At 44.1% G+C, this 23,636-nt stretch overlaps 1 protein-coding gene across 2 annotated transcripts in view; it reads left to right on the top strand.

Moving 5' to 3' along the window:
* ALG9 (ALG9 alpha-1,2-mannosyltransferase) overlaps positions 1-23,636 on the top strand; it is a 2,405,363-nt gene that overhangs the window by 1,245,510 nt on the left and 1,136,217 nt on the right. The gene's annotated exons all lie outside the window — the stretch shown is intronic.

The following is a 23,636-nucleotide window of genomic DNA, read 5'->3' as shown; positions in this document are numbered from 1 at the left end:
TCTTTTGTTTTTTTCCCCCACATCCTTAGCTGCTGTTACAGAATTCTTTTTCATCCATACACCTAAGTACTTAATTTTATCATGTTCTCATAAATGCTGAACCAGTTCATGTGTGTGTAGCTTTATCATCATTAATTTTATGTCCTAAAAGTCTTGACTCTATCTTAAAATGTTCCACAACACTGAAATGTCATTTTCTGGATTTTTCAAGTGAAAACTAATATCATTAACAAATGTACCTATTATGTTATTGAATTTGTAAATCCCTTTAATTCTTTGCCAAGAAGACACCCCTGCCTTGAACCCTCCCACATTAATTCTTACTTCTGTCCCTCCTTATTAACCTTATTTTTCTATCAGTGAATGCATGTGCTACCATTGCCATACTTACGAAATCTCAGATAAACTATGTTAAATTCTTTCACGGCATCAAGACTAACCAGCAGCAGTGGCGTTTTCTTACATTCTGCTTCCCTTTGAGTCACCATTGTTCTATTAATTTTATCAAATGTTTGCTCCCCCTTCCCCTTTCACAAATCACATTGATCAGTATCTGTTTTGGCAACACCTTTTCCATTCTCTTAGCTAATATAAACATAAGTATTTTATAGTCATGGTTTAAAATTGAAATGGGCCTATCTGAAGCTAGGTCTGAATGGTCCTTACCCTCTTTGGGTAGTACAGCCACCACAGCTTTCTGCCAAGATGTTGGTTCTCTGTTAAGCATAACCTTCTGGATCTTTATCACGTTCTTCCCTCCCAACTTCCAAACCTCTACAGGAATACCATCTGTTCCTGGAGGCTTCCCCTTTTCCTCCTTTTCTACTACCTTTCCGTTAGCTATATAGTAGAGTGAATGTTCCCTGCCCCCGTTATCACACATTTAAGTTAGAAGGTGTATGACTGTTGTCTGTTTTACTTGGAGGACATTATTCCTCTTTCTCTTTTTTCTTTATCTATATAGTATCTTAACTTAAACAAGCGATAAAGAAAAAAGAGAAAGAGGAATAATGTCCTCCAAGTAAAACAGACAACAGTCATACACCTTCTAACTTATTTGGGTGATAACGGGGGCAGAGAACATTCACTCTACTATATAGCTAACGGAAAGGTAGTAGAAAAGGAGGAAAAGGGGAAGCCTCCAGGAACAGATGGTATTCCTGTAGAGGTTTGGAACTTGGGAGGGAAGAATGTGATAAAGATCCAGAAGGTTATGCTTAACAGAGAACCAACATCTTGGCAGAAAGCTGTGGTGGCTGTACTACCCAAAGAGGGTAAGGACCATTCAGACCTAGCTTCAGATAGCTTTTCTTTTTTCTTTATTGCTTGTTTAAGTTAAGATACTATATATATATATATATATATATATATATATATATATATATATATATATATATATATATACACACACACACACACACACATATATATATATATATATATATATATATATATATATATATAGATATAGATATAAAAAAAGTACTTTCCATACTTCTCTGTCTCACTCCTGGTGTGTTTGGCTGTGTGTGTGTGTGTCTGTCTATATTCTTTCTTCCTGTTTTTGCAACATGGTAAGGGAAGCAACAGTAAGAGAAACACTTGGATTTAAAAAGTACAAGAAATGTGGGAAGATGATGCCCCTTAGTGATACACACACATTTTGTGTGTATTGCTTGGGGTGTCTTCATCTTCAGGAAATGTGCTCCATATATCACGTCTTCAATCAAAGGTTCATAGGTTGGTACTAGGCTATTGGCCCTAGGGTCTATACAAGCCTAGCCATAACAATTCCCTGGCTATTTCTTCCCACAATATTTACTTCCCTGAGATGTGTGTGTGTGTGTGTGTGTGTGTGTGTGTGTGTGTGTGTGTGTGTGTGTGTGTGTGTGTGTGTGTATACATATATAGTATTTTAACTTAAACAGACAATAAAGAAAAAAGAGAGCTTATGGAGCACAAAAACAAGTTTATTTTAAAGGGCTTACTAAAACCCCCTTTTTCAGAGGTGATTTCTTCAGAGTCCTCTCCAAAAAGTTCTGACAAGTCCTTAAAACACTCACCTTCGGCTTTGAAAGCTACCTCGGAGCTGAGCCAAAAAACTCCTCGACTGTCTGCTCCAACATAAACCCCGGAGCAGACAGTTGTTTCCGGATCCAAGACAGTCTCAGAGCCATCTGAACCTTCGGCTCCGACGTCTTCAGTGCCTACAGAAATTTGACACCAGAGCCATTCTCCTGCCCTAGAACCAGTACCATCACGGCTCCCTTCTCCACTGTTAGCTAAGTGCAGATCTCCAACACTATCTACTCGGTCCACCAGGAGCTTATCTGATGAAGATGTGGATAGGGTTGTACTGAGGCTACTAAAGTCTCTGGCCTTAGCTAAACTTTTGCTGGATCCGAACCCAAAGGAATCGGACCAGACAAAGCCCCCCCCCATTCCTCCTCCAATCCATCCCTTCGTTTTGGAGCTGGAAGACTTCGATCTCCAGATTGTGTCTGTGTCGGCTCGAGGACCTTCACTTTCCTTGGAGCCAATATCTGCCCTAAGTGTTTCCCTCCAGTTGGAGCAGGACACCTCTAGGAGTCGACACTCTCTGGTTGGGTCCTCGGAGCCAGTTTGGATCTCCCTGTATCTGATTCTGCCTCTAGGAGCTTCGGCGCAATTGAGTTTGGCTCCTACCTCTGTTTCAGAGCTTCTGTACCTGGCACTGCGGATAGCTTCAGCTCCGATGACCTCTTTGTCAGGTCCGGGGGAGACCTTTGAGCAGGGACAGTCAGCTTTTGAGGTTATGAAGCAGGTTTTTGTCTCCTTCCCAGTCTGACACAACCTCTATCAGATCTTCCTCCCAATTCTGGCCAGTTGTCTTTGTCCTCTCAGGTAACCCTTCCACAGGATCGCAGAGACCCCAGGCCTCAAGATGTCCAAGAAGGTACTCCCACCTCTTTTGAAACCTCCCCAGAGTATCCCACTAAGGAGGTCCCCCGGAAGAGGACTTGCAAGAGGAATTATCTTGACACCCCAGATAAGTCTGTCACGTTAGATGCTGACCTTTATGATGCAGAAGGGTCCCCATGGTCACCTCCTAAAGATGTCCCATTTGGAGACATCCTTAATATCTTAAAATAGAGCGGTATCTGGCAGTACACACCCCCTTCATCTGAGGAGTCAGTTTACCTGAAGGCTTTTGGGTCTTGCCCTTCCACCTCTTGGGTCACCACTCTTTCCGACGAGCTTATGGACTTAATCTCTCGGTAGGCCTGGGAGACTCCAGATACCATAGAGCCCACTACCAGAAGGCCAAATAAATACATTACTGCTCCAAAAGATAAGGCTTTTTTGACTAAGGATGTAGCAGTTGATGCCATAGTCGTGGTGGCGGCCACTAAAAAGGACTTATGTGAGACCACCTCCTCTATCTGTCCTCCTAATAAGGACTTTAGGAACCATGGATAGATATGGGAAGCATGTGTTTTCATCAGCAACCTTTGCTTTTTGGTCTCTGAACTACCTTACCCATTTTACTAGGCTACAGAGGGACCTGTTAAAAGAAATTAAAGACTCCCTCCAAGGAGCTGTAACTGATGCAGTAGCAGATAAGGTTAATGCTCAGCTCACCACCCTCAATTCGGTCGTAAACTCTTCCATGAGGCTCATATCTTATGCAGCAGGTGGGATGAGTAGGGCTGTGGCTTCAGGTATTGCTCATAGGAGACAAGCCTGGATGCACATTTGCGATTTCTCAGATCCCTTCAAGTCTTCCTTCGTAAACCCCCCTTTTGATGGCTCTTCTCTTTGGGCTTAAAGTAAGGGAAACGCTCACCAGGTGTGAACAGGAAGGCAAGACCTTGTCTGGCATTGGAGTATGTTTTTCCACACCTACCAGACCATTCCTGAAGGTCAGAGAGGTAGTGGCAAGATGTGGTTCAGAAAATCCGAGAGGTCTTTCCATGACACACAGAGTGAAAGTTCCCCCAGGGGCAGAGTGGGGGGACAACAATGGAAGATGCAGCTTTTGTGGCAGGGGAGGCCCGCAAGATCACGGCTCCAGATAATCTTTGTTTGAAGGGCCCTTTCAGCACTCCTGAGGGGAAGGCCCAATTGTTCACCTCTGGAGGCATTCAGGGGGGTGATTGTGTCTGCACCAAGAAACCTGGCAAAAGATAACTACTGACAGATGGGTACAGAACATAATATCCAAGGGGATATTTCATTTCCTTCTCCTACCCTGTTCCTGTAAACAAATCAGTTCCAGATGTTCCACCCAGTCAAAAGGAACGTGCAACCTTAGAAATTCAAAAGTTGCTAGAAAAGAGAGTTATCCAAGAAGTCCCCACACACCAGATAGGATCCAGAACTTACTCAAGATTCTTTTTAATTCCAGAAAAAAAACAGGATTGGAGACCCATTTTGGATCTCAGTAATCTGAACAAATATGTCCAGAAATCCAAGTTCCGGATGGTGACACTGCATTCAATACTTTCATTTCTGGAAAAAGACAATTGGATATGCACCATAGACCTTCAGGATGCATACTGCCATATTCTAATGGACAGGGGATCCATAAGATTGTTTTGTTTGTGGCTAGCAGTTCCAGTTTCAAGCTTTGCCCTTTGGTCTTACTACACCCCCCGGAGTGTTCACCAAGTGTATGGCAGTAGTGGCAGCTCTGAGGTGGTAAGGGAGTTGCATTGTGGGCAGGAAAAAATGACCATGAGCTTAGCTGAGGACCTCGAGCTTATGCAATGGCCAAGATGGATCCTATGGATTAGATCCGACCCTCCAGTGAAAATAAAAGATGAGATGGACACCACACACAGAACATTATGGTAAGTACATAACTTCTTTTTTTGCATTCTGGGGTTATTCTTAAACTCATGTATGTTATCTAAAATACTTTATTTTTCCTTTAGCGCTTTGCAGTTGTTCCTTTTCGTGTTCTTTGAGATTTCCCATATTGTGCAATACCTAAACCTTTGTCAGCCCTGCTGAATAAATTCTATTACATGTTCATCATTATGGTCACTGCTGCCGAAGCCTCTGCTGTATGGGTTGTATCCTGTTAAGGATTCAACAGCCAGCTGTCTTCCAAAGCTTCAAGGACATCCTTCACGTGCCCAAACCATTAGTTGGCTTGAGCTGATTAAAAAGGGAGGTTTGGTTGACAACTCCTTTAGAGTTTTCATGCCTCCAAGGAGTGCTGCTCTTTTCGGCTTTTGAGGATTGACAGTTGGTTAATGCTTTCCATTGCTAGGCATGTAAGTTCCCTTTGGTGGGATTTTCCACATTTGTATTTTATAACAGAAACTGAACATTTTGTGTGAAAGTATAATGTTTAAGCTAGGAAGAAGTGTTTTTATTGACTGTCACATGACTTTTAGTATTTATTTTATTTTATTTTTTAATTATTTTTTGTTGACTGGGTTAGTCCTTCTAGGCTAATGGTCTCTTTTCAGGGGAAACGCAAGGTGGTATGTATACTACTAGGGAAAATTTGACCAGGGCATCAAGGAACTTACCTTACTGTTTTCAATAGGTGCTGTGGGATTTTTTACATCCACCTGAGCTACCACCAAGTCAAGGAAGTGGGACCTCAGTTTAATGTCCCATCTGAAGAACAGCACACTCAGGAGTGCAACACCCCCATTATGCTACACTGCAGTGTCAACATTTGATCTTCTGGTGTGGGAATAGAACCAACAGCCTTCTGAACCAAAGGCGAGTATGCTACCTGCTGTGTCACTGACACTGTTTAGTAATTTAACAGGAGCGCTACTTTTTACTTTTGTGGAAATACCAGCTGTTTAAAACTATTTTTCTGAGGTAGATGTGTTATTTTAGTTTTGGGGACTGTGGTAAGTGTTTGAAGTGTACTTACTGTACTTTTTGGTGGAAGACCTTTTGGACTACTTTACTGCTTTACAGACTGCTGCTGCCAGGTTTCTCCAGAAATCAAGCATCTTTTTCAGATTAACCATGGAACAGCCTAATGGTTCCTCGGTTCTTCATTCTTCCAGTTACACAAAGAGGATTAATAAACAGCATTTCCCACCACAACAGGCTGCTGAGGTGTCCCTGTCACCGATGGATGACTTTACTGTGGCCATTTCTAGTTCCTCAATCTATTCATCTTTTTCCTTGGCTCCTGCTGGTGTAGTCCCTATGACCACCATAGACCAAGGATAAGATATGTCTTCTGAGGCTGCTGGGGTGCCCATGGTGAACAAGAGAAAACTGCTGCTGATTCTTGGAGAAAGGGCAGGGGATTGCCATCTGCCTAGGGAGGATTTTCCTGGTAAAAGTGGGTTGTCTACTTCAGATATTTCTTTCAAAAAGAAGCAAACTTAGACATATATTTTCTCCTGTTTCAGCCACTTTGGACAGGAGTGATATATTGGATTTAACTCAGAGTTTACATCAGGCTGTGGACCCCATCCACTTTAACTGTTTCTGGTAGAAGTTCAAGGAATTCTTCATTTTCTGAACAGGTTCAGGTGTTTGAACCATAAAATGATTGTAAAGGGACTTTTTCTGTTTTGACTTCTCAGGTTTCTGATTCAGGTTCTAAGTGTGGCTTTTGCCAGTCCCTTTGATGGATTATCTTTCTCTAAAACTATTTCAAGAATGAATCAGTTGTTTTAATGGGAACAATGATAATCCATTGTCCCTGTAGATCCATTAACTTTTAATGTAGCTGGATTTTCCAGAACCTATTCTAATTTCTCCTCTTCTTTCATTATTGGAGGATGTTTTCGTCACAGTCTGTAAGTTGCCTGACAGCCAGCCCACTGCCCCCAAGATATAAATGGATTATATAAAGATGTTCATCCTGTTTCACTGTTGCAGTCATTACACTTGGGTTATCCTGCTGGCAGGCTACCCACAGTCGGCCAGAGTTCCAAAGTCTAGGTCCGGCGTCGGCTGCTGTCGCCTCTTCCCTGACATCAGTGCACCAGGGGTATAAAAGATGCAACAGACGCCATTTTCTTCAGTCTTTCTTGCCACGTGGTGCCCAAAGCAAAAGCAGTTTGCAAGTGTCGGTCGGACGACTCCTGAGATTTTCAAAATTGAATTTCAGAACCAAAGTCTTCAATAAAGCTAAGTACCCCGTTGGGGAAACTTTTTCTTGCTCCAGACCGATGTCAGTAAAAGTTAATAATTGCATTTCTTGTGGGAAGCAAATACCTCATAAGGACTTTCACTCTTACTGTATTCCTTGCCTAGGCCCTGACCACGACGTTACTAGTTGTCGGTTTTGTGCTAGATTCAACAAACACACTATTAAATGTCGGTTTGATTTTGCTTTACATTATTTTGGCCGAAGGTTTAACTACATAATGCCGTTGGAACAATTGATGACAGGAATTTATAAAAAACGCAAAGACAAAGAAAAGGACAGGCATCCGAGGTCAAAATCCGACGTCGAAGCCTCTTCTAGGCCAGTCGCCGGTTCTCAGTGAGGCGCTTTCGCAGCCCCTGACACCCGCTACCTCAGAGCCACAGGCCGTATCAGACAGCCACGTGGAGACACCAAGGCCTGTGGAAACTCAAGGTATTGGGCCTACGGAAACTATTCCCTCAGATGGGTCCAGAGCCACTGAGCAGGCATTGGCTTCTGGGGGTGTTTTCAGACCTTCACAGCTTACTATTAAGTCCACTACAGCAGCCAAGGCAAAGTCAAAAAACACCATTAAAGACAAGGAAACAAGTACAGCATTCTCCTGAACAGTCATCCATGCCAAAGAAACAGATGCTTAAAATGGCCGAAGACCTAATTACTTTAATCAGGGGTTCCCATCCCCCTCCTGACAAAAGGCCTAGGCAAGACACTGACTATGATTCCTCTGACCAGGTTTCTATTTCTTCTGATTCCTCTTCTGATCAGGGATATTCTTTCCCTCCCTATGAGGACTCTGATGCAGAAGAGTCTATACCTTCAGTCTCTCCACCTGAGGATTATTCTTTTGGGGAAACCCTGCACACCATGAGGGAGCATTTCCTTTGGGAGAGCCATGATTACTCAGAATCCAAGAAAAGTCTCAGAGACTTTCTTTTATTGCCTCAGCACAGGCCCCTGGCTATTCTCCCTGTGCTTGATATTGTTGATGATGTTTTCTCTGAATCCAGTCTGTCTCCTGATTCTTTACCCCCTGCACCAGTCAAGCCAGACAGGTACTACAGGGTCCCTGACTCTCATAAATTTCTTTACAAAAACACCGCTGCAGACCCAGAAACTATTTCTCAGGGTCCTAAAGGGGTTAAAGCTTCCACTGCCAAAAATCCTGTCCCCTCAAATAGGGATTCCAGAGCTCTGGACAGATGGGGGAAAAAAGTTTACACTTCTGCTACTTTAGCTGTAAGAGCTTTAAACTGTCAGTTTCACATGCTTAAATATCAACAATATCTCATGCCATTGTTAAAACAGAAAATGGTTACAAACTCAGAAAGTCCTGACAGTAAGGAAATGCAGGATTTATTGCATGCAGCTGAACAAGTGGGAAAGCATACTCTACAATGTGGTTTTAATTCATTAGAGGCTTCTTGTAGAGCCGCAGTTACAGGCTCTGTTATTCGAAGGCATGCTTGGTTGAAAGAACAAAGTTTACCTGAACATGTTAAAGTAAAATCATTGGATGCTCCACTACAGCATACTTTGTTTGGTGTTAAGGCAGAAGAGGTGTTAAAGAAAATGGAGGATAAAGCAAAATCAATGCAGACAGTAAAGGATTTCTTACAGGTTCAACCACCTAGGTTTAGCAGAAACTGGCCTTCTAAAAATTGGTCCTTTCCGGTGTCAGACAGGCCACAAAGAGGCAGATACAGATGCCCAAGAGGCAGATCTCAGCCCCAAGGCTCCTACAGACCTAAACAATGGGGTGCTTCAGCCTCCAAAGGAGGAGAAGACAAATCACAACCTTATAGGAAACGGTCCCAATGACTTCCCTCTACAAATGCCAAGCACTTATTGGCAGCACCCCTAGGGGGAAAGCTAGCACTTTTCTCAAAAAAATTGGCACATAATCACCCAGGACAAATGGGTACTGAATATTGTTTCTCAGGGTTACAGGTTCCACTTTCACACCCTTCCAAAATCAAAAGGTATGCCGGACCTGCCACACAACCAATAGGCAGAGGCACAAAAACAAATTGCTGCTCTCGTGGACATGGGAGCTATTCAAAGAGTACCACAGCAAGAACAGGGACAAGGATTTTACTCAAGCCTTTTCCTAGTACCCAGAAAGGACAAAGCCTGGAGACCAATACTGGACTTGTCAATCCTAAATACTTTCCTGGATGTTCCAAAATTCAAAATGTTAACACTACAGCAACTTCTACCCATGCTGGGCAAGAAGGCTTGGCTAGTTACTTTGGACCTCAAGGAGGCATACCTGCATGTCTCAATCAGACAATCTTGCAGAAGATACCTCAGATTCATAGCTGGCTCAATGCATTACCAATTCTCTGCACTGCCCTTTGGCTTATCTACTGTGCCCAGGGTCTTTACAAAATGCCTGGCACCAATAATTGCAATTTGCAGACAAAAAGGAATTCAAATATATCCCTACTTGGATGACTGCCTTATTCAAGCAGAGAGCAAGGACATTCTTCTAAAGCATCTGGCGTTTGTAAAAAGATTACTAATTTGCCTAGGGTATATAGTAAACGAAAAGAAATCAAAACTAGTGCCCTATCAAGAGATAATATACCTGGGTGCAAGCTTAAATACAACTGCCCAGATGGCTTATCTCACGCCAGACAAACAAAGGCAACTGACTCATTACTTTGAAATGATGGCAACAAAGACCCAGCTCCCTGCAAGAAAAATTCTGCAGGCCCTGGGCTTCATGGCGTCCTGCATTCTACTAATTCCATATGCAAAACTGCATATGAGGAAATTGCACTGGTATCTAAAAAGTGTTTGGATTCAACATTACCACAGCCTGGAAACAATCATAACTTTAATTCCCTGCCTACAACAGGAGTTTCGGTAGTGGTCCCAGGCCTGTCACCACAACAAGGGACAGCCTTTCACCTTATCCACAGCCAGGCAGACAATAACAATGGATGCATTGGATTATGCCTGGGGTGCACATATGGCAGGAAAATGTGTTCAGGGCACGTGGCCCAAGGAACAAATGCATCTTGACATCAATCAAAAAGAGATGCTAGCTGTACAGAATGCCCTGACAGCTTTCAAGGACCTACTACATCCAGGACAACTATTAATAAAGACGGACAATGCCACAGTTATGTGGTACATAAACAAGGGGGCACACTTTCCTACTCCCTCTGCAGGCAAGCCATGACTTTGTGGAACACAGCACTGACCTATCAAGTATATCTGCAGGCACAATTCCTGCCAGGAACAAAAAATACACTGGCAGACGAACTAAGCAAAAATCTCATGGATCCTCACGAATGGAAACTAAATCCACAGGTGTTCAGCATGATAACAAGGAAATGGGGACGCCCAGATGTAGATCTTTTTGCCTCACCTCACAATTGCCAACTACAGAAATTCTGCACAAGAACTTAGCACACACAAGCATGGAAAGTGGATGCTCTGTCATTCAGCTGGAAAACCCTGACAGTTTATGCCTTCCCTCCACTGCCTCTTCTTACCAAGGTGCTCCTAAAAGTCAGACAAGAGAGGCCAAAAATTATCCTAACTGCCACAGACTGGCCACGCCAGCACTGGTACCCAATCCTAAAGAGCTTGTCTCAAGGCCCAGCCTGGCCTTTAGCTCAAATTCCTCATCTTCTGACTCAACAAAACAATCAGATTCTCCACAGTCAACTCAGAACCTTAAATCTGGCAGCATGGCAGATAATGTAGCCACTCAGACTGCGCCTCTCTCTAAAGCTGTTATGGATGTCATTTTAGAAGCCAGGAGGCCCAGCACTAGGAAATCTTATGCAGAAAAATGGAAGAGATTCTGTTCTTGGAACCAGGCACAAGGGCTCAAACCACTTGTTCCAAATATACCTCAGATTTTACAATACTTAACTGAGATGCTGGACAAAAGCCTATCCTTCTCAACAATTAAGATCCATGCCTCTGCCATTTCAGCTCATTAGAATACGGAACCTCCTATTTTTTCACATCCTCTACTAAGACAGTACCTCAGAGGGGCAAAAAACATAAGACCCCCAAGGAGAGCACCGATACCAACTTGGGATCTCAATTTTGTTTTAGATAAGCTCACACTGCCTCCTTTTGAGCCAGCCAGCATAGCTGATATAAAATTCTTATCATGGAAAACTGCTCTGCTCCTAGCAATAACTTCAGCAAGAAGAGTCTCAGAGTTACAGGCATTAATGGCTGTGGAACCATTCATCATTTTTCACCAGGACAGGGTTTCTCTTAGGACAAATCCAACATTCATGCCAAAGGTGGTTTCCAATGTGGCTCTTAACCAAACCATTCATTTACCAACTTTCTACCCAAACCCCCAGAATAAATGGGAGAGACTTCTGCACGCTTTGGACATACACAGACAGCTACGGTTCTACTTGGACAAAACAAAAACTTTCAGGAAAAACTGACCAACTGTTTGTAGCCTATGCTGCAGGATCACAAGGAAAGCCTGTCACAAAGCAGACACTTTCAAAATGGATAGGGCACTGCATTCGCTTCTGTTATCCACAACATGGCAAATCAGTGTCTAAAGGCATTAGGCCACATTCTACCAGAGCAGCAGCCACTTCAACAGCCTTTCTCAGAGGAGTACCAACCAAAGACATTTTAGAAGCTGCAACCTGGAGTTCAGTGCACACTTTCACCAAGCACTACCACTTGCCTCTCTGCTCTAAATCCAGAGCAGGCTTTGCCACTGCAGTTCTGCAGGGCCTGGTAGCCTCTCCTAATCCTATTTAGACCCAGCCGCCCAACCTCAGCTTTGGGATTCAACCCAAGTGTAATGACTGCAACAGTAAAACACGATGGACATAGTACAGTTGTGTACCTACCATAAATGTAAATGTTCGAGTGTATTCACTGTTGCAGTCCTGGTTACCCACTCGCCATCCCCCTTTTTCATTGCTGGGACTTTTCTGTACTTCTCAACTCTATACAACCTATGCGGTGTATTTGCTTGTAGATGAAGGAAATGTTTACATTAGTACATGCATGCTTTTTGGCATAATTTATTCTTTTCAGCCTTCCTATCTGGGGGCATTTGACATCTGGGGCAAGGAAAACTGAAGAAAATGGCGTCGGTTGCAACTTTTATACCCCTGGCGCACTGACGTCAGGGAAGAGGCGACAGCAACCGACGCCGGACCTAGACTTTGGAACTCTGGCCAACTGCGGGTAGCCTGCCAGCAGGATAACCCAAGTGTAATGACTGCAACAGTGAATACACTCGAACATCTACATTTATGGTAGGTACACAACTGTACTTTACTCATCCCAGACCAGACCCTGCAGCAGTTGCTGTAGTGAACCCAACTGCTGCTAAACATCTGGTTAATACATAACCCTCCCCTTCTGACAAGAATAAGAAAACTTTTGCTAGATTTGGGAAAAACATGCATTCTTGTTCAACACCTATTTTTGGAATTCTTAATTATCAAACTTGTGTTAAATTGTATGCTTGCCTCTTCTGAGAATTTGAGAAATATTTTGGGATCTTATTTCCTCCTCTGAGGAAAAAAAAAACTTTGTGTGACTTAATTGCTTCACCTGATTGCTTCTGTCTCAAATACCTGCTGTTTGAAATGTGCTTATGATTCTGGTGATACCACTTCCAAAGCTGCTGTTTGCTTGTCTGCATACTCAAAACCATCCAGAAGATGTCAAAGCTGACATTTTGAATTCTCTTCTGGATGGAGAGTTAGTTTTCCAACTGCAGCAGGAATCCTTAAAAGTATGGTGAGAGAGGTAGGCTTATTCAATGAATCTCTCATATTTTTCAGCCTTCCTTCCCCAACTTTGCCAGTGGGTTTAATTATGTTTTTCGTGTTTCACTGTTGCAGTCATCACATTTGGGTTATCCCTGCCAGGGTAGCTCTCGGCCAGCCCGAATACCAGAGGCTTAGTATTTCTGTGTCAGTTGCTGTTGCCTCAGGATTGACCTCAAGTCATCAGTAGTATAAAGTAAGGCAGCCGACACCATTACATCAGTCTTTCTTGCCGTGGAGCCCGAAGCAGAAGCAGTTCGCACGAGTGCCGGTCGGCCACTACCTGAGTTTCGTCTTCCGTACAGATAAAGACAGAGATAGACTGCACAGGTCCAAAACTATCGACGACACTCCCGTTAAGCTAGTCGTCAGTTCTCCGGTCCTCAGTGAGGCGTTTCTCAGCCCCTGATGCCCGCTTCTTTGAATTCGCAGGCCGCTACCGGGACACTTTCAGAGTCCGGTATGCTGCAAAACTCTTCTTCGACTAAGGATCCTTCAGTCGTCTCTACCTTGGATGGGTCCGGAGCCACTGAGCAGGCACCGGCTTTCAAGGGAGTCCTTCGCACTACCGATTCTCGACACAAACCGACGACTTTCGCGACTACCGTTCTTTAGAAAACTACTGAGTTTCTTAGGCCCAAGTTACGAGCAACGCCCAAGAAACCAACGACCCAATCTCAGGCACCTGCTTCCTTGACTCAGTCTCAAATGCTTAAAATGGCGGAAGACCTTATCATGCTGATCAAGGGAAGCCATGCTATCCCTTCCAAAAGAAAAAGAGATCTGTCCCCTGTAGTTTTATCTGAACAGGAATCCGATGACCGATGCATCTGAGTATGAAAACATGCAACCCCTCTCTGCTTATGAGGATTCTGATGCAGAGGATTCCATTCCTTCTGCCTCTACCCCAGAGGATTTTTCTTTTGGGGAAACCCTTCACACCTTAAGGGAGCATTTCCAGTGGGAAAGTCAGGATTACCCTCAGTCAAAAAAGAGACTCAGGGAATTCTTAGCTCTTCCACAGCACAGATCCCTGGCCATCCCCCCAGTCCTGGATGTTGTGGAGGATGTTTTCTTGGAATCCAGATGGACTCCTGACACCCTCCCTCCTGCACCCAGAAAACCATACAGGTATTACAGAGTCCCTGACTCTCACAAATTTCTTTTTAAAAATCCTACTGCTGACCCTGAGGTAATTTCTCAAGGGCCTAAAGGAATTAAAGCAACCTTTGCTAAGAATCCCACCCCCTCAGATAGGGATTCCCGAGCACTAGACACATTGCATAAAAAAGTATACACTTCAGCTACTCTTGCTGTCAGAGCACTAAATTGTCAATTCCATATGCTAAAATTTCAGCAACATATCCTGGAACTCCTCAAACAAAAAATGTCTTCCTGCCCTGCTTGTGCAGAATCTAAAGAGTTACAAGAGATAATGCATTCTGCAAGTCAAGTAACTAAACACACCTTGCACTGTGGTTTTGACGCCCTAGAAACTTCTTGCAGGGCAGCAGTCACCTGTTCTGTCTTAGAAGGCATGCATGGCTTAAGGGACAGCTATTGCCAGACCATGTTAAATCTAAATTATTGGCTGCCCCCTTACACAAAGACAACTTATTTCGCACCAAGGCAGAAGAGGTCTTAAAAAGGATGGAACAAAAAGCAAAATCTATGCAGACAGTTAAGGATTTTTTACAGGTCCAGCCACCCAGGTTCAGCAGGCATTGTCCCTCCAAGCACTGGTCCTTTCCTGCTTCCACCAGGTCACTTCAGCCCAGACCCCACAGACAGCCACAGGGGATGCAGAGATCTAAGCAGTGGACTACCTCCACTTCAAAACTAAGGAGTTCTAAACCACCCCCTTATATTAAGAACTCACAATGACTCTTCACCCACCCCCACTTACCCATAGGAGGAAAACTCTCCTTTCATGCAAACACCTGGGCCACCATTACCATTGACCGCTGCGTTCTCAACATAGCGTCCCAGGGATACAGATTTTCTTTCCACACCCTTCCAACTCCAAAAGGATTCCCAGGTCTACCTCAAAGCCAGTGGGCAGAGGCGCAAAAGTAAGTCCTTTCCCTGCTCTCCATGTCAGCAGTCGAGCATGTTCCTGCAGAACAGAAAGGCCAAGGTTTCTACTCCAGACTTTTTCTGGTACCCAGGAAAGAAGGCACATAGCACCTCATCATCAATCGATCCATTCTAAACACCTTCCTGGTGATTCCAAAATTCAAAATGCTCACCCTCCAGCAGCTGCTACCCATGCTCTCCAAGGATGCTTGGCTAGCCACCCTAGACCTAAAGGAGGCCTACCTCCACATTCCTATCAGGGAATCATGCAGGAAAATCTCCATTTCAGGGCAGGATCTCAGCACTTTCAGTTCTCTATGCTTCCCTTTGGCTTATCTACTGCTCCCAGAGTTTTCACAAAATACCTGGCTCCGGCCATTGCCTTTTGCAGACAAAGGAATATCCAGATTTACCCATACTTAGACGACTGCCTAATTCAGGCAGACAGCCAGGAAAAACTGCTCAAGCACCTGGCCTTTGTAAAGTCCCTACTAACCTCCCTAAGGTACACAGTCAACAAAAAGAAATCCAAGCAGGTACCCACCCAAAGGATTATATTCCTGTGAGCAAGCCTGGACACATCTTCCCAGATGGCATTCCTTACACCAGAAAAGCAAACCTTCCTGACAGCCTACTTCTCTCAACTAGCCCCCAGACCCAAACTATCTGAAAGGAAAATCCTGCAAGCTCTACTCCTTCCATATGCCAGACTGCATATGAGGAAACTTCAGTGGTACCTAAAAAGCCTTTGGTGTCAACACTCTCAAGACCTGGAGATTCTTATACCTATAATTCCTTGTTTCAGAAAAGACTTTCTTTGGTGGGCAACAGCATGCTCCCTCAACAAAGGCTACCTTTCTCACCACCCACACCGCCCAGACCCTCAACCCAGACGCATCAGATTACGCCTGGAGTGTACACCTGGACGGCAGGTGCATACAGGGCCAAAGGAGCCCACAGCAAATCCATGTGCACATCAATCAAAAAGAGATGGTAGCTGTCCAACAAGCCTTGATAGCTTTCAAGCCCCTTCTCTCCCTAGGGGCTCTTCTGATCAAAACTGACAACACAACTGTGATGTGGTATATCAACAAGCAGGGAGGAACTCAGTCATACCCTCTATGCAGGCTGGCCATGACCCTTTGGCACACATCCTCTGCCATGTAACTCCACCTGTTAGCACAATTCCTACTGGGTTCTCTCAACTCTCTGGCGGACAACTTAAGCAGAAATCTTCTGGACCCACACAAGTGGCAGCTCAACAGAAGAACCTTCCTCCTAATAACTCAGAAATGGGGCACCCTGAAGGTAGACCTGTTTGCCTCCCACACCAACCAATGGCTCGGCAAGTTCTGCACCAAGGAGCATCACTGCATGGCTTGGAAAGGGGATGCCCTGTCCTTCCCTTGGGTCAGTCTATCCGTCTACTACCTCTCAACCCCAGGGTACTGCTCAAAATATTGTATGTTTGTATTTATCTGGCTGTGGATTGTATTTCATTACTGAAACTAAGCAGAAATTCCCTAAGATTCCAAGAGCAGGATAAGTTATTTCTTACACTTATTTCACTGAACTGCACTTCTGAAACGCTTATAATTGTGCTGTACAGTTGATCTACTACATTTTGCACTGTTATAAAGCTTTTTTATTGTTTCACTGCATTTATGTACTGTTTTAACTGTATTTTTCATTGCTAGATATTGTTTCATTACTCTAATTGCATGTTTACTGAATTACTTAACTGTAAACTGCTTTTTCATACTGAGAGTTGTATTTTCTGTTTGAGTGCTCTATCCGAGCTTATCTGTGCATTTTTGATTTTTTGAGGTCTCTGTGTTCTACAGCTAGGAACTGTAATAGTGTGCATTACTATAATTGTCTGTTTACAGTTAAAAGCATTCTCTAGAATCTGCTTGCTCCTTGATCTGTTTAAAACTTTCATTTAGGGGCTACAGCTAGGAACTGTAATTTTTTCCACCCACCCTCTCTAGTGTTGTGGTGTTCTTATACTTGGTGGCTTTGCAGTTGCCTGCCCATACTGTATATTTGATCTGTGACACTCCTCCCAGTCTAGTGTCATTAGTTCATTCAATCTAATAGAGAACATTTGTGAAGGCCAACTCACTCAGATTCTTAACGTTGAATTAACTTCTGTTCCAGCTTTCTCCATTTCCACTTTACTGAGAAAAAAAAATTTACTGAAAAAGAAAAATTTTAAGCTTGCTTCCCCCCTTTCCTGTGGCAGGTCTTGTCCAGATACGGATTTGCTGTGTCCATGACTGTTTGTGAGCTTTTGAGCCCCCCCCCCCACACACACACACACACTTAACTAGGGTAAACAATTCCTGGCACCATAAAGTCTGCTCTTCAAATTTTCCCTTGCAACTAGCCAGCTTTTTAGTTTTAGCACTCAAATCTGTTTCTTTGAGCTCAGCACTTGTTCAGAACTTGTTGTAAGCAATAAATAAGCTACAAATTACTACAGCACTCAACTTTCCTCACTTGTCTAGAGGAAAACAGTTTTTAGTACTTAATAAATAATCCCCTATCCAGGCATGTCTGAAGGTCAGCTCCTGGTGTTTTCTCCTGTCTACCTGATGAATCTGGGCATCTTGGGACTATGCAGCAATTGCCTCATGTACACAGACAACCCACTCCTCCTACCACCCAACACTGTGATCTGTGAGAGATGCACTTATATAGCCAAACTGGAAGCAAAGCTCTCTTCACTGAAGACTGGACTAGACAGTCAAGAGGAGAAGGTAAACACTTGCACCGCACCACAATCATCACATAGTCCCTCAAAACCTACACCACAAAAACACACACACAGAAGCACAAAAAACACACCTATATATGCGGAGGCTCTCAGTAAAAATCTGCCCAAACAACCGAGACCTCCAAAGCAGAAATGCAAGCAACCTCCACCCCCACAACACAACCCTAATGACACATAGCCCACATATTCAGTGTGCCACTCAACTACAACCCATAAAGCATAACGTACCCAACACTCTCGTCATAGATGACTCTATAGTTAGGCACACTGATGTTCCACTCACGAGGCTAAACAAGGAGAAAGTTACTGTCAGCTGCCTGTCAGGTGCCAGGATCCGCCACATAACGCATGCACTCAGGTCACTCCACAACAAGTACAAATATGACTCTGTCATTGTCCATGTTGGTGTGAATGACCTGAGACATACCTCCCTGGACTACATGAAAAGAGACGTGGAGGAGCTCTCCGATCTTGTAGCACAGGAGGTATGACCCTAGCCCTGAGTAGCATCCTGCCATTCCCCCAGAATAATACCATAGTACAAGGACAAAATTATTGACTTTAACAGTTGGCTGAGCTTCTGGTGTCATTCTAAGGGAATCCAATATCTGTCTGCCTAGGATGACATGATCGACAGACCACGCTGCTTTGCCAGAGATGGCCTGCACCAGTCGCCCTTGGGATTCCGGATACTGGCAAAGGCTCTTGCCATCCCTATAGTGCCTTTTTAGGCAAGGTTCAAATGACAAATTCACCACCGTAACAGGTACAAGCAAGCAAAATCTGAGGATAATGCTACTCAGTTCTAGAAGTCTAAACCTCAAAATGCACTCACTTGAGGCACTGCTTAAAATGGAGAACATTGACATCTGTGCAGTGACAAAGACCTGGTTCAAAGCTCCAGAGAGCACCTCTGCATTACCAGACTATAATTCACACCATACCTTTCGGCCACCAAACCTGGACCAATACACTAAAGGTGGAGGCATGTCCATATTCATTAAGGATATCCACACCTCCAGGCTAGTTACTCATCATAATGCATCTGAGATTATCCAAGTTCAACTAACTTTGGGCAAAACCACAATCCAGATTGTAGCTTGCTACAGACCCCCCACCATACTCCAGGATTCCCACTCCTCTTTTCTTGATACACTGGAAAATATTAAGGTACAACCCAACATCCTAATAATGGGTGATTTCAACTACCCCACCATTAACTGGAAAAACTACTCGTGTACCCACTCTTTTGCTCAACGTTTTCTGGAAATCATCAATTCCAATGCCTTGGATCAACTTATCCACACCCCCACCAGGGGCAGCAATATCCTAGACCTGATCATCACCAACATGGGCGACCGGTGTTCCACACCAGAGGTCACCTCCTCGTTGGTCATATCCGACCACAAACTAATCACCCTAGACATCCACATCCCGCTCCCACCCCCATTAGGAAAACAAACATAAAAAATTTCTCCATAGTCAACTTCACGCTTCTTTAGACAGAAGTGGCAAACTTCACGACACCCATGCAGATGGACAATAGAGGTACGACTGCTGAATCCTACACAAATGCACTTTATAAGCACTTACATGAGTGCATGGATCGTGCTATCCCTAACACAACCAAGATGCTATCCTCCCAAAAAAGGAAGCCAGTCTGGTGGTCTTCTGCCATAAACAAACTCTACAACAGAAGAAAGAAACTGTTGCAAAAAGGTGTAAAATCCCACGATTGGAGTAACTCCCTGGTCAGCCTCAGTAAGAAGCTGAGATCCCTTATAAAATCCTCCAAAGCTTGTTTTGAAAACAAAATCATCACTGATTTTAAAGACAACCACAAAGCATTCTATAGCTATGTCAAGAATCTCAATAGCAAAACTCTAATCTGCTCTGAGTTGCAGCACAATGACACTAAATATACAGAACCAACAGATATTGCCAACATCCTGGCAGATAGGTTCAGTGCTAACTTTACCCCCCTCTGACCCCCTAAAGGGCCCATCTTTATACCAGAAAAATGCAAAATTCCTGTAATCACGGCTGCACAGGTAAAAACCTCACTCTCCAAAGCCAAGAACGCAACATCCATGGGACCTGACAACATCCCAGGCTGCGTTCTACATGAACTACAGAATGAACTGGCACCCCACCTAAGTACCATGTTCAGTCATAGCCTCACCACAGGCTTTGTGCCCATTGAATGGCGCACTGCGACGGTTATCCCACTCCACAAAGGGGGGGGGGCAACAACAGACCCCGGGGACTACTGCCCCAATAACCTGATGAGCCTGGTCTGCAAGGCCGTGGAATGTATCATCATGGAACTCAAACAAAGACATTGGAGATCTCCAAACTCTGGACCACACACAGTTCGGGTTTGTAAAAGGCAGATCATGTCTCCTAAACCTGATAGACCTCTCTGAAGCAGTCACCAAAGCCATAGATGAGGGTAAAGTGGTTCACAGAGCCTATCTAGATCTTGCCAAATTGTTCAACACCATCCCCCAATTTGGAATTATAGATAAACTCACGAAACTAGGTATAAATCCCTATGTCACAAGATGGGTTGCCAGCTGGCTTACTGACAAAACCCACACTGTGAAAGTAGCAGACTCCAAATCAGACTTCAGACCAGTGACAAGTGGAGTACCACAGGGTTCAGTCCTGGGTCCTCTCCTGTTTGGTATCTACTTCTCTGATGATGAGGCTAACAAAGAAGGTCTTTGGCTAACTAAATTCACAGATGACTGCAAACTAGGAGCCATAATCGGAACTCCTAATGATGTGGACATCCTACAAAAGGGCCTCACTGAGACAGATGCATGGTGTCAAAGCCATGGTGTCAAGCTCAATGCCAAAAAGTGCATTGTCATCCCCTTTGGTAAAAACTCTGTACCCATGAACTACCACATAGGCGGTAGTCTACTTAACACCGAAAGTGTGATAAGAGACCTTGGGACACAGGTGGACAGTAGTCTCTCCTTTGATAATCACATTGCCACAGTGGTCAGGAAATCCTTCTACATGGCACACCTCATCACAAAAAGTTTCTCATCCAGAAAAAAAGAGGTCATTGTTCCCCTCTACTCATCACTCATTAGACTCATTATAGAGTACAATGCCCCTTTTGGTATGTACCTCACAAGACATCTACAACAACTGGAAAGGCTGCAAAAATACCTCACAAAGAGGATTACTGGCCTCAAACAGATGCCTTACGCATACTGACTCAGAAAACTCCAGCTTTACTCTGTCACATATCGCCTACTCAGAGGTGATCTCTGCCTAACATACAAAGCTATGTCAAACCCAGAGCTGTTGGACATGCTCCGCTTAAAGAAATCCCAATCCCTCCGAGCTACATGCTCTAGGGACCTAAACCTTGTCACCACAATAAACAGAACATGCTGGAGGGATAGATTCCTGTCCCAGAGACTTCCCATTCTCTGGAACAGACTACCTATCTGTGTCACACAGAGCTCCTCATTAGCACTCTTCAAGAAAAATCTTGATGATTGGATGGGTAATAGGAAATTCACCCTGGGGATCACTTCTGTGGTTCTGCTTGACAGGGGCACAGGAAAATAATTTTCTTGGGTGGCGAAAGCCAGGGTACTTTTTTGGCTAGGCTTGTATAGGCCCTAGGGCCAATAGCCTAGTACCTACCTATGAAATAAAGGAGGAAAAACCAAGGACAATTCTTATAGCTCCAGACTGGACTCGCCAGCACTGATACCCCTTGCTGCGGTCTGTCCTCTCTGCCACCTTGGCATCTCCCTCAGATTCAAACCTCCTGACCCAGAGGGGAGGGGAATTCATGCATCCCCAATTGCAGACACTCAGTTTGGCAGCTTGGCTTATTCCCTAGCCCCCAATCAATCTGCCAACCTCAGCAAACAGGTTCTAGATTTTATATGTGAGGGCAGACGTCCTAGCACTAGGAAGTCTTATGCTGACAAATAGAAAAGGTTCTGCACCTAGATTCAGGCTAAGGCTGCCAATGTGACACTGCCCTCCCTCCCTCTCATCCTGGATTGCTTAGCTGACCTGCTACGCAGTGGACTCTCCTTTTCCTCTATTAAAATTCATGCCTGTGCTATCTCTGATCATTTTCCCACTGAGCAACCCCTTTTCTCTCACCCTCTGATCAAACAGTTCCTAAGAGGGGCTAGCAATTTGAGGCCACCCAGAAGAGCACCAACCATAGCTTGGGACCTTAACTTTGTGTTGGAAAAGGTCACCCCCCCCTTTCAAACCTGCCTCTTCAGCAGAGCTAAAATTTCTCTCCTGGAAGACAGCCTTCCTTCTGGCCATTACTTCAGCCAGAAGGGTCTCCAAGCTGCAAGCACTCATGGCTGTGGAACCCTTCATAATCTTCCATGCCGACAGGGTATCCCTCACTACTAACCCATCCTTCATGCCCAAGGTGGTGTCCAGTGTGGCTCTCAACCAATCCATTCATTTGCCCAACTTTTTCCCTAACCCACAGGACAAGGGGGAAAGGATGCTGCACTCTCAAGATGTGCACAGTCAGCTCAGATTCTATCTAGACAGGACCAAATCCTTCAGAAAGTCTGATCAATTGCTGGTTAGCTTTACTGCAGGGGCAGAGGGCAAAGTCATATCCAAACAAAACATCTCCAAATGGATAGCATACTGCATCTATTTCTGCTGCAAACAACATGGAAAGCCTCCCCCCAAGGTGGTCAGGACTTAGTCCACCAGAGCAGCCTCCACCTTCGCAGCTTTCCTCAGAGGAGTCCCCACCATGGACATCCTGGAGGCTGTCACCTGGACATCTGTTCACACCTTCAACAAACATTACCACCTGGCTATCTTCTCCAAATCCTGGGCAGGGTTTGCCTCTGCAATTTTGCAGGGCATCCTAGCCAGCCCCTTGTTTCCTTGACTACCTCCACCCTTTTTCCTCAGCTTTAGGAATCAACCCAAATGTTATGACTGCAACAGTGAAACACAAAGATAGTACAGTTGTGTACACTTACCATAAATGTAGATGTTCGAGTGTATTCACTGTTGCAGTACTGTTTTCCCTCCCTCCATCCCCCTCTTTCTACTCTTTCCTTACAAGGGACATATTGGCATTTACCTTCTACTGGTGGGGTTCTTCCACCAGAACCTGGCTCGGACTTGAGGGCTCCTGACAGGTTAGGGCAAGAAAAACTGATGTAATGGCGTCAGCTGCCTTACTTTATTCTACTGACAACCTGACGTCAGTCCTGAAGCGACAGCAACAGATGCAGAAATACTAAGCCTCTGGTATTCGGGCCGGCCAAGAGCTACCTTGGCAAGGATAACCCAAATGTGATGACTGCAACAGTGAATACACTCGAACATCTACATTTATGGTAAGTGTACACAGCTGTACTTTTCCCTTGCAACCTTTTTCAGAAAGCAATATAAACAGCAATCTGCATTTAATTTTAATAAAATCAAAAAACTTGAAAAAGTGTGTTGAGTCTTGCTCATGAATATGTTTATAAAGTGCATTAGTACATAATTTCCTATTGATATGTGAGAGATGAGTACTTGATTGACAGGTGGCTAAATATGTAACATTCCTTGTATCACAATTCTCAAATGTACATACATAGAAAGTCTTGCCAGTCACAGGATGAATGACCATCTTTTCAGTATTAATATCATCACAATGTAGATGTTCATGAGAACAATGCAGATGACCCAAAAAAAAAAACAAGCTACTACTCTTTACACCCTCTCACTTGTCTCCCCCTCTTCATTTTACGCTTACATCCAACAATGGTACCACTATCTCTCCAGTCCCCATCACCAAACTCCTAGGAATTACTATTGACAATCAGCTAAAGTTTGACACTCACATAAATACTATAAT

This window comes from Protopterus annectens, chromosome 8.part0, assembly GCF_019279795.1.
Source record: "Protopterus annectens isolate FY-2018-M chromosome 8.part0, PAN1.0, whole genome shotgun sequence".
Lineage (NCBI taxonomy): Eukaryota > Metazoa > Chordata > Ceratodontiformes > Protopteridae > Protopterus > Protopterus annectens.
This window is presented reverse-complemented; position numbering and strand designations above follow the sequence as displayed.